The sequence below is a fragment of the Lolium perenne genome, chromosome 4 (genome assembly GCF_019359855.2).
Source record: "Lolium perenne isolate Kyuss_39 chromosome 4, Kyuss_2.0, whole genome shotgun sequence".
NCBI classification, from domain to species: Eukaryota; Viridiplantae; Streptophyta; class Magnoliopsida; order Poales; family Poaceae; genus Lolium; species Lolium perenne.
The window spans coordinates 41,961,003-41,971,245 of NC_067247.2; the positions used below are offsets into that span (position 1 = coordinate 41,961,003).

General features: G+C 49.4%; 1 long non-coding RNA gene across 1 annotated transcript; it reads right to left on the reverse strand.

Moving 5' to 3' along the window:
- Positions 1-372: 372 nt before the first annotated feature.
- On the reverse strand, positions 373-2,707 carry LOC127292281 (uncharacterized). The gene is made up of 3 exons (XR_011742446.1): positions 2,296-2,707; positions 1,004-1,957; positions 373-917 (listed from the first exon to the last, which is right to left on the reverse strand). It is a non-coding gene; the product is annotated as an uncharacterized lncRNA (long non-coding RNA).
- Between the last annotated feature and the right edge of the window lie 7,536 nt (positions 2,708-10,243).

A 10,243-nucleotide genomic window follows, 5' to 3' on the forward strand; every position in this document is an offset into this window, starting at 1 on the left:
TTTTGCAGGCCAAACTGACGGTTCCCATGCTAGAGTTGGGGAAATTTCACCTCGTGCCAACATGTTTCGATGATAGACTCGTCGGAGTGTGACCAAATTCCGACGAAATCTCAACTTAGGGCCACTTCTTTTGGGCTCCTGCTTATGCAGAAGCCAGCTTATAGGAAATGGTGGGGAGAAACTGTGGTGGGAAGAAGCTCCTAGAAGCAAGTTCCTTCTATTCTTTTGGGCTTCTAGGAATTTTGCTTATTTGAGGTGTTTAGTTGTGAAATGCCTGTAATGTCCCTAAATTGGATATGTGTTCGAAATAACTTATAATACCATAGATATGGTCATGTTAGTGAAAAATTAGCTATAAATGAATGAAGAAAATTAAAGAAAGTCTAATAATAATTAGAATACGGTGTCGTAGTATAATTTAGTACAATCCAAAATAAAACAAATGTCATAGTGAATTCATAACTACAATACAAGAACTTCTCACGCAACTAAACTCTCAGCAATGTCCTTGCGTAGTTGTGCCATGGCGCCATCAGCAGAAGAGGAAGTGTGTCCACTGGTAAAAGATGCGCTATCCTCATGGATATATGAGGCCCGCTCGATCCTATCGAAATGGGCATCATGTAGCTTACTGTCGCGAATGAAGTTGTGCAAACACATGCATGCGGTGATGATCTTCGTTTGCGTCAGAGGATCGTGGAAATGTGGAATGGAAAGAAGAATGCGCCACTTCATTTTTAGAACACCAAATGCTCTTTCAATGGCATTTCGTAAACATGAATGAAGATGGTTGAATTTTTCCTCCATGTTCTGTGGAGGGGCTCCTTGGAAGTCTGGAACATGGTACCGTTGCTCTTTGAATGGAGCAAGATAACCTGTTCTATTTGGATATCCAGAGTCGACAAGATAGTATTTTCCTGCATGTTTAAATGATGTCAAAACTTCCAATAAATTATTCACAACATAATATTTCTTGTATATACTTCATATGCGATGGCATTACCATGAGGAGGGTGCGGATAATTGGCGAACCTAGGCCGAGCATCAGTCCATACACGGGTATCATGAACAGATCCAGGCCATCCAGGAACATCAAATGTAAACCTCAAGTCAAAATCGCAGATTGCTAGGACATTCTGACTTGTATAACCTTTCCTGTTAGTGTACTTTATCTTGTCCTTCTCAGCAACTATGACAGGAATGTGTGTTCCATCTATTGCTCCAATGGCATCCTTGAAATGTGGCCAGAATCTAGGTTTTTTAAGTTTGTCATGAACTTGAGAGAAAGTGGGATCATTTGGTCTAATGTAATCACCAGCCATACGATCCACACAGTCTAACACATCATGAAACTTTTTGCTGACAGTAGAAACACTGCATTCAAAACGGTCGGCAGCTTGACTATTAGACTCGGGTGCCCCCAATATCCAGAGAAAAAGAGCTAGTGACTCTTTACTGGACATCTGTGAAGTGGGAGATTCTAGTTCAAAGCAAATAGCAAATACATGTTTCTGGGAGATTCTAGTTCAAAGCAAATAGCAAATACATGTTCCTGGGAGATTCTAGTGCAAAGCAAATAACAAATACATGTTCCTGGGAAATACTAGTGCAAAGCAAATATCAAATAATACATGTTCCTGGGAGATACAAGCATGGCAAATTCAATTTCAAAGCATACGAAACTACTTCTTGTTGTGATGCTCCCATGTCATCCTTATCCAATCAAGCCTCTGGCTAGGCGTTGCATCCTCCTCCAAACAAGTGAATACATCACGGTACTGCTGTATAATGAAAAGTTGAGTAGCATAGAAATACTCTTGACTCCCGGGCTTCGCTCCATCATCAGCGATTAAGGCACCGGACGATTGTTTTTGTTCACTTCTTCGATGCAGCAATCAAGAAAAACACGGTGAGCAACGGGATCCCAACTTGCTTTCACATGTTTCGGCTTTCCAATCTAGATGCATAACAACATCAGTCAACCGTAGCAGACCAGAATTTATATTCGTGAATGTACATGCGTAACAACATCAGTAAACCAATGTACATGGACAGATTTTACATCAAAAGTGCCCAGATTTTTTATTCGTACATGTAAATGCCAACATCAATAAACCATAGCATAGATCACAAGTGCCCAGAATTTAAATCATAGTTCACATGGACAGATATTAGCTCACAGCCATGAACAACTACACATACACAGTAGCAGCAACAAACTGACATCAATCCACAAAATAGAATCAGTTCATGGTGCAAAAAGATGTCCGAAATTGGAAGCAAAGTGGTAGTTACCGTGGGCACAGGGGTCGTCATGGACTGGCCGAAGGTGTCACCGGCGGAGGTGGATCGACGACCTTGCTTGCCGGGCTTGCGGGGCCAGCTACGATGGCGACGGCGGGCCAGCGGTGGTGGCGACGGAGGGGCAGGTCCGGTAGCGGCGATGTACGGGGCGGATGCGAGCGGAGAGGCCGGCGGCGGGGCCGGCGGCGGTGGAGCGGCGGGGCCGGCTACGATGGCGACGGCGGGCCAGCAGTGGTGGCGACGGAGGGGCAGGTCCGGTAGCGGCGCTGGACGGGGCGGATGCGAGCGGAGAGGCCGGCGGTGGAGCGGCTGGTCCGGCGGCGGTGGAGCGGCGGGTCTGGCGGCGGAACCCTAGCGAACGGGGGCTTCTCCCGATTTTTGCTCGGGACGATGGGGAGCGATCTGTTTTTCGTTTTCTTTTGCTTTTTTTCTTTTTGTTATTCAGTGACCAGCACTTCGGGGTGGCATCTCCTGTAAAATGCTCTCAAGTCTGGGGCCAAGTTGACATACCGATTCGGCCAACTAAAGGAGAAGCTCGGGAAACTGGGTCTGGGCAGTTTCTAGATTTGCACTACGGCGTTGCTTCTCGGTGGAATTAAGCTCATCATAAGCCTGAGAGTTCTTTTGGGCTTCACCTGTTTGGAACCCAGAAGCACCTCCACAAGCCCAAAAGAAGTGGCCCTTAATCTGGTCAGGACGGTGGCGGGCGTGTTCTCGATGAGTCATCTGACTTCGCCTCCAAGTCAGAGGTGCTAGGCAGAGGAGGGCGAGCAAGGGGCGGCAAGCATGCACGAGCAGAGACGGGCGAGCGCGTGGGCGGGCTGGCAGAGGCCACCGGCGGGGCGGCGGGCGACCGTCCGAATGGGCATGCGAAGTTGGTTCTGGAGGAAGAATTGTAGGAGAAAAACATCAAGATGGGCCTTTTACTCACGGATTCTTGAATATTCATTTTTAGCGTCTTATTTGCCTGACGCGTTTTGAGCCCTTATATCACGTTTGCGGTGTACTTTAAACATGATTTTGCAGTCTTAAAATGCAGTCTCCGCTATATATGCTCTAAGCCCAAGGGCATGCCCAGGAAAAAAAGGCACTTAAGACATTTTTTTCGATAAAGGGAATATATTAATATCAAAGGATACCAATTACACCCAGCCTCTGCAACAACGCAATGCTCTAAAACATTACGGATGCACACAGCCAAAAAAGAGAAAAAGAAAATTAAGAAATAAAAGTCCCGCTACAGTATCACAGCCCTAGCAACAGTAATACAACCACCACCAAGACAACACCTGAAAATCAGACTCTTCAAAAGCGACGCCTCCAAGAAGGGAACAGTGCACCAGCGCTGTCGTCGCCCGATCCAAGATCTTAGGTTTTCACCCTGAAGATAGTCTTCGCTCTCAAAACAATGCCTTCAACAATGACATTGCCAGGCACAACCAGTTAAGGCCAGACCTTGGGTTTTCACCCTGAAAGGTAAGACTCCGAACTTCACATGTGCTGCCGCCCCCACTTCCATACCACTGCTGCGAAGTCCGAAATACCAAGCAAGCCCCTCAACAGCGCAAAGATTTGAACCTCCCTTAGCTAGTCCTCCCCTCCGGCCTAATGAAATTCTCTTCTTCCGACTTTCATCATGGATCCATAGTCACTTGATGTCAATCAAAGAAAAAGAGCTTCACGCCGCTCCCTCCAGACCAAACGGTCGGAATAAAAGCATGGGTGCGCGCGACCGAATACCACCGAGACAGCAAACTCCAGGCAATAGAAGCACTGCTACACTTGCCGGTGGCGCCTTCCGGAACTCAACACTCCAGCCAGATCGCGAGTCTAGGTCTCCGGTAGTTCATCCTCCTCACCCAAGAGAGGCCCTAGGACTGCCGCCTTTATTCAGGTCGGGCCCCATGCCGGCGACCATCCCGGGCTGGCCATAGCTGCCGCCAGAGACACCAAGCAGATCGCCGTAGTCCGAAGACACCACACACGCATGGGCACCACCGCAGCCGAACGCCAGCCCTCCACCGGAGCGCGCCCGCACCACTGGTTAGGGAAGCCGCAGCAAGCGACAAAGACGCGGCAGATCTGGCGAAATCGCCCCACTCCGATCCCTGCCCTGAGCCCGGCCTCCTCCCAGCCGCGAAGCCGCTCCTGCCGGCGCCGGAGCACGACATCCACGCCGCCCGCGCGGCCGCAGATGCCGGCCGAAGCGCCGCCTCTCCATTGATCCAGGGCCGCCGCCCCAGCCTCCGGACTCCCCCGCGCGAAACGCAGGCCGAGGTCCCCCGCCCACCTTTGGGGACAGGGCCCGCCGCCGCGGCGAAGGCCGGCGGCAGCGGCGGCGAGGGGAGGCGGTGGTGAGGGGGTTGGACGGAGGCGCCCTGTTCGCCCCTGAGACGCCTGGTGGTGCGATGCGGTTGTTTGTTTGGTTGGTTGCACCTTCTTTGTTTGGTTGCCCACGATCTATTTTCTTGCATGAGGAGAAAAAATAATTCTGGTGCTCGGTTAGCCGCACTATCTAGTTCGCGCGATGCAATGTATCTGTTAGTGATGTTGTTATTTTTTTTTTTTTTGAAACGAAGGCAAAAGCTTTGCCTCGTCCATTAATTAAGAAGAGGGTGCCCAGTTTTTAGGAGAAAACCGGGCAAAAACCAACAACAATATTGTCAAGACTACACAAAACTCACGCCCACAAGCCCAACCAAGCCTAACAAAGATCCAAACAACACGGCTACACCCACACTAGTCAACATAGGGGACTACAAGATGACACGAACGAACTCCAAACACGAGCGCCGACAAAGGCATGCCATGATATTGGGGGCACCCATCAATCAACTGCGGATGCATGGTAGGTAGCAGCCAAGGTAGCGAGAAAATCGCAAACCTCTCGAGCGACCACACCTCCAGGCCCCGTCGCCAGCATCTCTGACTTAGTAGCCCCATCACCAAAAGGAACCACATGCTTCACTTCCTCGACGGAAGGAGGCATAACCTCATCATTGCCCAACTTCAGGAGCTCAGGCACCACAGATGAATCCACACACAACTCATGTAGCTCTGGTGTGACCTCAACCACCGATGACTTTTGCTCCGCGGAGCTAAGCGGAAACGAAGCCTGCATGATGGCGAGGTCCTGCCCACCAGAAGAGCACGCCTCCGTCGACTCCAAAGAAACACCAACACGTGCCAACAACAGCTTGAAACTTGCCACCTCTTCACGAAGGGGGCGAGACGCCTCCTCGACTCGGTTAGCAACCAACTGGGCGAGCTCCAAGCGCAACAATGCAAACTGGCACTGAAGGTGAGAGTCGAAACACGCGTTGCCGCTGAACTCCTCGCAACGCCTTGGAGAGGGCCTTGGTGGCGATGTTGCAGGCGGCGTTGTTGCAGGCGACGACGAGTGGCACACCACCTCAGCCCAAATCCGGGACGCCGATGGGCGACGTGGCTGTGCGGGCGGAGAGCGGCGCCGCGGACAAGGAGCACGTGCATCCGGAGAACGTGCACGACCGTCCGGAGAGCAAGAACGAGCGGCGGGAAACCGCGCACGGCAGAAACGCTCCCGATGACCAGGGCGACGACATCGGATGCATCTGAAGGGCGCACGACATGAGCTGACCTGGTGGTCACGCTCGAGGCACCGAAAGCATCTCCCCCGAGCCCAACGCTTGAAGGCGAGGCTGCGCTCGAGGCCCTCCTTTTGAAGCAAAGGTGATGAGCCACGGCTAGGGCGGCCGCCACGACCCACCTGCACCCAGTCATCGTCGTCACCAAGAGCGTCAGGAGAAGCAAGGCCGACGCAGGGCTCCACAGCCACTTGCTCAACGTGCACCGAGCCGGCCAATGGCGACCGCGGAGCCAACTCTTCCTCGTCGTCGTCCTCGTCGGAGTCCAAAGAAGCAACCCAAAGCAAGCTCGGGACCTTCAGCGCATCATCGGCACGGGGCACCTCGGCAGGGCCACCCGAGTCAACCGGCGACGGCGACAGCGACAAGGAGCCGAGCCCCTCAACGAACACGGCAGGGTCACTGGCAAGCGAGGAGCTGTAGGTAGCTGGCAGCGTCATCGGAGCTAGCTCCTCCTCGTCAGAGCCAACTTCCTCAACAAGAAGGGACGCCCACGACTCGGGCGACACAACCCCGCTGAGGTGGAGCGCCATCGAAGCAGCGGCCACAGGTTGTAGCAACGGAGTCTTCAGCATCTCCAAGACCTGAACGAGCGGAGGCAGACCAGCAGCCCCAGGGACCAAGTCGCCACCGGCCATGGCAGCAGCCACAGCGGACGGGCAGGGAGTCGAAGCAGCAGCCACAACGGACGGCGAGGACGAAGAGGGAGTCGGAGCAGCAGGCACAGCAGACAGGCAGGGGGTCGCAGCAGCAGCCACCACGGGCCTAACAGGGCGACGACCGCGAGCAAGACGCCCACCAATGGCTGGGTCAGCCATGCGAGAGGCAAGCACAGCCGCCGCGGCGGAGGCGGCCGACGGCGCCGGAGCAGAAGCAGCGGAAGCCGTAGAGCACGCGAGCGCTGCCGGCTTGCCCAGGAGAGGCGGTGGCAGCATCACGGACAGCGGATCCTGGGCCGGCGATTGCGCGGCGGCGATGTTGTTATCACCTCTTCTTAACATGGTAAATTTGAATACTACACCGTCACGCTTGCACTATCCCAGATCTACTTGTTTACGAGGCGTTGAAACAAATACTTACAACATGATAGTTGTGTGAAATGGTGAGGTGAAGCTACCTCCGAAAGGAAAATTTCAAATAATTGACCGCATGGGATCAATTTGACGAAATTCGTTCAAAACAAGTCTAAACTTGAACATAAAATTGACAAGTTCTGGTTTCAAAAACTCTGAATTGATTTTCGAAATGGAATCACGTAGTTAATCCTCATACTTTACATGTAGACCTCGTGATAAAAAGGTTGACCATAAACTAGATGTTCAAGCTAGAGGAAAGTGAGAGGCTACACGGGTCATGGTGTACAAAGACCTTACATACACGAAAGACCTTGTGTTCTCTCAGCGGTACACGAGACACGAGCCATATCCCACGTGCATGAAGAATACGTGACTGCTTGCGGTACAAAATGATCTCCAGTCCTAGACTACAAACAAAACTAGGTCGTGCTCGTGTCCGTGCGGGAGAGATCGACCGATTCTAGCAAATTCCATCCAACAACCGTACATACAAGAGACAAAAAGTACATATACTATGATCGCAAAATTCTGATTTGGATTTTCCGACGACGGACGTCCACACGACCTCGCCACCCACCATGGAATCGCAGGGTTCTCTCTCTCTTTTGTTTCTTCTAAAATTCATTGCTCCCGCCAACGCATCAATAACTCCTCGATGGGCCTTTGGGTTGGTTTGGTCCAACGGTTTCCTCCCATTCAAGGCGCGGCGCTGTCAGTTCGTTGGGCCGCCAGCCTGCCAGGGCACCTGCATCACTGCAGCTGACGACTAAAAACTAGATACAGAGCATGCGTTGGATGGAGGAAAACTCTTCGATTCAGACTCTTCAGAGCAGCTGCCTCTTCTCTGTTTTTCCTTTTTGTGTGTATGCTCTAAAAGATGAGGTAGCCAAATCTCACTCGTATGCAATCTACCAAACATTGTCTCAATTCAGCATATCTTTTTTTTTTTTTAGGAAAATTCAGCATATCTTAACTCATACAGCTCAGGATCACATGGGTAAACCAAACACAGATGTAGCTGCAACGCTGCATGCTCACATCATGTCTTCATGCACAAAGAGCTAGGCAATCGACTTATATAGTTTAACATCACCCCTTATGTGTGAGACAAAGACAACTTATGGCTCGAGAGATCAATACTGATAACAAGAATTTATAGAATAGAAAATGTGAACACCAAGAATTAAACTCAATACCATAGCCCTGATACCATGTTAAACTTCATGCACTAACCAACTATTTCAAAAGACCAATCTGATGAAAAGAGCTAGCCAATTAACTTATACACATGTAGCTGCAATGATGCATGCAATCAGCATGGTCTTGTCTCTGGAGAGACAAGATGACGCAGAATTTTATACAGAACAGGGTGTTTCTAAAAACCTTTGCATATGCACCCTTTATTTGGAATACATTCTAAACATATTGAAAAAAATATTTCATGTATATCTTGACATGTTACATGTTCACAAAGTTGTTTCAGCAAAAAACGATATGTTTTGTGACATGTCTAAAAAGGAAAAAATGTCTTTTACACAAAGCATAAAAAAATATTGGTTTTATGTGAAAATTCACGTCCACACATAGAACATGTCTCCCTACATGCAAACCAAATTTCTGAACTTTTTAATTTTTTGAAATATGTTTTGTACATACCGGGTGCACACACCTGGGATCAGATTTAAGTTTTCGTTTTATACATCGAACCATATCAGCAAATGACACACAATATGTCTTCACTTGTAAGCATGGATGTAATCCTGGAAATAGAAGTTCTTCTCGATGAAGCTTGCGAGCCAGCGGGACGCAGCGAAGCACAACACGGCCAAGGACACGGCAGCGGTTTTATGTACGACCGTCGCCCCCTTGGCCACGGAGAGGAACACGATAACTGCGACCGCCGGAGAGTTTTTACGGTACCCTATACTGCATGTAGCAGTATAGGGATCTCACCGTTGATTTGCATCTTCGTTGATTTGCATCTTTACAAAATAGTGGGGAAAAAAACGTAAAGAAGGTGGCTAATGGGCCAAGATCTCAGGCCGCGTCTCACGCAAGATCCCAGGCCGCGTCTCACGCGATCGTTGCTCTGCCTTTCACGCCATCCCATCTGTCTGTGCATCATTTTCTCAAAAAAAAAAAAAATCTGTCTGTGCATCTTCCGCCGCCACTGAGGTCGCCTGCTCGTCAACCTCGCCGCAGCATCGCCGCCGCGTTTGACCTAGGCCGCGGCCACCTACATAGCTCCCGACGCCCTCCCGCTTGCCGCCGCCGCGTTTGACCTCGGTGCCCGCGTGCTCGTCAAACACGCCGTAGCGTCTCCGCGTCCTGATCCGGGAAAGCTCATCGTAATTAAATACATACTCTGAGATGAAATTAGACTATATCTAGAAGCTGTGCTTTATTAAGATTAGAAAATTCGATCTGTCTCTGAATCGCTGTGCAGATCCATCATGAGTTAAACCCACGGATATTGCATTATTCATACTGAAACATGTGTTAGTTTTACTATCAGACTCGTAATAATATAGCTCTGGTTCGTAAATGTAGTGTACGTCATGGAGGACAATGAAGAACATGAGATACGGTGCTTGGTGAAACTTTAGTAGTAAGGAAGAAGGTTACAAGTACTACAATGCATATGCTAAGTACAAGGGGTTTGTTGCTAGAAAAGAAGAGCTGACTAAGAAACCAGGCACGGACATAGCTTTCCAGCGTCTTGATGTGTGCTCTAAAGAAGGATACCGGGTGAAGAAGCACTTTGAAAAAACTAAACGAAAACGAACACCTCGGCCACTGTCGCGTTGTGGATGCGGTGCTCGGATGGAGATTGAGATGTCTATGGAAAGTGGTTAATGGTTTGTAAAATATTTCGTGGGTGAACATAACTTGAATAAAATGATACAGGTTGTCTTTTGAATAAAATGATACAGTTTGTCTATTGTAAATACTGTTATTAAATTATAGAGAACCGATCGTAATTAAATACATATGCTAGATTGTGGATGGACCTATAAGAAAGGTCAGGTGCCACAACACTGTCCAATGATATGCTTTCCACATACAAAAAACGAGTTTATGCTCCAACAGATCCACAGAAACCAAAAACCCACTCTGTAGCTTTACTTGTAAAATCAGATTTCCAATTAAGGAACATCATGAAGAACCCCTTTGTCAATACTGTCAGCATCAAAACGACATTAGAATGAAATACCTGTATTTTACAACTATATTACC